At 49.0% G+C, this 4,335-nt stretch overlaps 1 pseudogene; it reads right to left on the reverse strand.

Moving 5' to 3' along the window:
- Positions 1-687: 687 nt before the first annotated feature.
- On the reverse strand, positions 688-2,517 carry LOC119281588 (annotated as a pseudogene).
- Between the last annotated feature and the right edge of the window lie 1,818 nt (positions 2,518-4,335).

Below are 4,335 nucleotides of genomic sequence, written 5' to 3' on the forward strand. Positions count from 1 at the left end.
TGGAGTTTCAGGACTTTTGGAGCTGTGCAGAATAGGTTTCCAACGTTTGCTTCTTTTCTAGCCAGAAGTCCAGCTGCCGGCATTCCCCCTCTTCATGGTAAACCTTGTAAAATAAGAGAGAATAGCCATAAGTAAAGAGATATAATGTGTAATAACAACCCATAATGCAATAAATATTGATATAAAAGCATGATGCAAAATGGACGTATCAATCTACTTTTTATCTTTTAGGTTACCGAGCCATGTATTTTAGGATATGGAAATACATGACATCTTTTCCAAGTACTTTTGTCTTTTGTTTCATCATTATAGTAATCTTTTGAATTCTATTTTCTTGTATTCATATATTGTCTTCTATTATGTCCAATAATCTTGCTAGAAACTACGAAACACACTTTTATTTATTATGTTGTTGCTTGAAAATTTTTATGCCATGTTAGCGGGGTGCATCCGGATGACTTCAACAGTTCAACTCCCACCCCGCCTCTACACAAGTTCACACTAGTCGGAATCTTATGCACAAAGAAAAGTCATGTGGTCCCTGACTGTGTCAATCGGAAACATGAGATACACACTTACACCATAAGTCGCAATGGTTGGAAGAAAATATATTTTCAAACAAATGAATGGTCCATATCAAGCAGATGCATGCCATGCGGTGATTGGTTGAGCTCACTCATTACTTGTTTAACAGACCCGAGAAGGGTATAGGTGCATTGGAAGACGTGGCTCGGCGTGCAACACTAGCGGCTTTGCCATAAAGAGGTTGTGCTTGGACTCACTAAGATGGATGACAGACACCCCTGCCGGTTTGGTCCATGTGAAGCCTTGAAGGAGCCTCCCGAAGAGCATAACACTCATGGCCGTCCCTAGCGATGCCGCCATGCAGCCACGACGGCCGGTGCTGAAGGAGATGAACCGCAATCTGCTCTCCGTTAGTGTCACATCAATGTTGTCTCCCATGTGGCGCTCTGGCTTGAACCGGAGCGGCTCGTCCCAAATGATCGGGTTCCGGCCCAGGCCAGTCCGACTTAGGATGACATGGCTGCCCTTAGGCACACGGTAGCCGATGACAATGGTGTCAGTGGTCGCTACATGCGGCAAGTTAAAGGAAGGGACGGGATGCAGCCGAAATGCCTCGCGTATGCACGCTTTGGCGTAGTTAAGTTGTGGGATGTCCGATTCTTGCACCAGCCGCTCCCGGCCCACCACCCGGTCCATCTCCTCGAGAGCCTTGTCGAGCAACTCCGGACTGTTCACCATCTCCGCCAGCGCCCACTCCATGGCGTTGGACGGGTTGTCTACCGCCGCTAATGTTATGTCCTGCATACATTTGCATGGAGACAAATTACGTATGCACCGTGTTAGTGATATTATCAATTATCTTTGACACATGTCCACACACACAGAGAGAAAAGTTGTAGTTGTTTTCCAGTCATCTGGAAGATTGCAAAATCAGAAAAATTATGTCCACGAGCCGAGCATACGTTAATGGAGTTATTATCTTTGACGACTATGTACGTGCATTCGTGGTACCATGTTGAAGGTTTCCTTACCATGCACACTGCTTTGACCTCCTCGATGGTAAGCAACGGGTTGCCATCCACGTCGTTGACGGTGATGAGAACGTCCAGGAAATCCTGGTCCTGGAGCTCCTCCCGCCTCTCGCCCCCCTTCCGTTGCCTCCACCGCTCGTCAATGACCACGTCGTGCGGTCTACTCATGATCGCGTTGGCCTGCTTAACCTTCTTCTCGTGGCCGTCGAGGTCAAGGCCAAGCAGCCACGGGAGGTAGTCGCTGACGCAGAACGAGAAGAGGAGCCCCAGCGAGGTGAAGGTGGCGTCTACGTGCTCCACCTCCAGCAGCCCAGGCCCGCCGTCGGGCTGGGACTCGCCGAAGTACCGCTTGCCGAAGACAAGCCGGCGGATGACGTTGCCGCAGTAATGCCGTGAGGCGTGCCTGACGTCCACCTCAGCGCCCGAGGTTGACGACGAAGTGAGGGCGTAGACGTAGCGTGTGAAGTTGTCGGCCTCATCGGCGCGCTTGTCGTGGAACCACTTGTGGCGGGAAGGGCAGACGATCTCGGAGGTGAGCACCCGGCGCATCTTCTTCCACTTGGTCGCCGAACGGCGACAGTACGGCGTCCTTGTACCCGTAGCTGATGGCTCTGGAGGCGAAGCTGAGCGGGCGGGACACGAAGTTGGCGTCCTGCCTCGTGAGCACCTCCCTCGCGATCTCGGGGCAGGTGATCGGGACGACGTTGATGCCGCCGAGGCGGAAGCAGGCGATGTCGGTGCCCATCTCCTTCATCACCAGATGGATCCACCGGAACGCCGGCCTGTGGAGCATCATCTCGGGCAGATTGCCCACAACCGGCCACGGCGACGGCCCTGGCGGAAGCGGCGCCGACGAGCATGTGCGACCACACATCTTGCTCTTGGGGCTTAACCTATGTGCGAGGTATAGGAACGCTATTACGACAAGTAGGAGGGACACAGAGGAGCAAACACCCAGCATTGTGGAGCTGCTGCTAGCTCTAATGCAGCTTCCAGCTAGTTGGCTATAGTTACCTTGCTAACTAGCTCGATCGACCTGAATCACACGTGCACTGCCTGCCCCCATTTATGGAGTTTCAATCCACCTACGAGCCTGAAAGAGGCGGGCCTATGTGCATGGTTGATATTTTGAAGATATTTTAAAACTCCTTAAATTAATAACAATATAAGTGAGGAAATTGCTAAATTTCACTCAGGTGATATTTGTGTGTCCCTACTCGTTCTTTCCACCATCGGATTCTCTCGATTTGGGTGCATCCGGTTTACAAACTTTATAGAGGTGATGGTGTACCAATCATTGCTAAATTGCTATACTCGTTCTTTCCAATCATAGTTAGCAAATAAGGGTTTGTGCAAGCCGACATAACTTTTTCTTAGAAAGGAGGCACTCGCTCAGCTTTAGCAAACCGAAGCCCTTAAATTCTTACATAGAGGTTCGAGACGAAAGAAAGATGCATGAAAAAAAACCCACCTCAATATGCAACCATCCATTGGATAATATCTTTCATTCTTATATGCTACTTATATGAATAAGCATTTTACAACTTTATAATAATCAGATACAGTACAATCAACTATTTGTATTTTCACTTTCTGTTCCCACATTATTAACAAAACATTCATATTTCATAAAATCAAATCTCGTCAAATATACTGCAACCAATCCCTGCATCAACGCATGGGGTATCATCCAGAGTTATCATTTTTTAACTTGGTTCCGTCATTAATTTCTTCACTTGTCCTTGATCTCACATGTTGCGGATTCGGGAGTGGCTCATCCGCTCCAGCATGCTAGCAAAATAGACCATTCCCCCCCCTTTTTTCCCCTGGATAGCAGTGCACATTCTGGATAGACTTGGGGGAGTGGACCAGCAGAGAAGTAGCAAGAGGGAGACTCTTCTTTGCAATTTTGTTTGGTAGACCGTTGTACACTCGTACATGGTGATAGGGTTTCCAGTTGTAATCATATGAGTATTTTGGAAGATGCTTCGGACCCCCAAAAGATACAATGTACTACGTGGACTGAGATGGGAGATATTTTTTTCGCATTCTCTGTCATCAACGAAGCATGATTCATGTGCCCTTTTTGTTCTACGTCCAGGATACAACGAGGTGTGTTTGTGTTTGTGTGCTTTCCTAAGCAGGGTAAAGGAGGTTGTGATGGACCGAGGGACGCGCACCCACCATATCTGTCCAGTCTTGATTCTTTTTGGGTGGTGCTAGGATATACACCCCATCTCCCGATTTGGAATGTTGCACTCATTTGGAATTCTGATCAGACTATTCTCCTTGTTTGTGAGCACAAATATCTGTCGTGGAACAGGAGCTATGCAAAAAGGATAGGTGTGTGTTTTTTCACCATGTGTTGCTTGCTTCTCACCATTTTCTTGGGTGTATGTCTAATCCTTTTTGTGTTCTCTAAGGCTACTAGAATACAAAGAGAATGAAAGCAGTGGGGTGCCCCACTGTTTCTTTATTGAAATATAGCATTCTTTTTTATGAATGTAATTAAATTGGGCGAGTATAATGTAAAACAATATTTATATTAGATAAGGGGCTCCAAGTTTTAGTTTCACCGAGGTCGCATCAGCCAGGCGAGAATGAGCGAGCCGTTGGAGACAGGGGCGGGCGAACGGGCGTGCGTGGTGCGAGCGTCGGCGAGGCCGGCGTCGGCGACCGGCTGGCAGCTGGTGCGTAGGGGCTCGGGGAGCCCGCCGGGACGCGGCCCGCAAGCCCCGGCCCCGGAGTCGCCGGCGGGCAGGGCGGCACAGCCGGGGGG

This window comes from Triticum dicoccoides, chromosome 3B (assembly GCF_002162155.2).
Source record: "Triticum dicoccoides isolate Atlit2015 ecotype Zavitan chromosome 3B, WEW_v2.0, whole genome shotgun sequence".
Lineage (NCBI taxonomy): Eukaryota > Viridiplantae > Streptophyta > Magnoliopsida > Poales > Poaceae > Triticum > Triticum dicoccoides.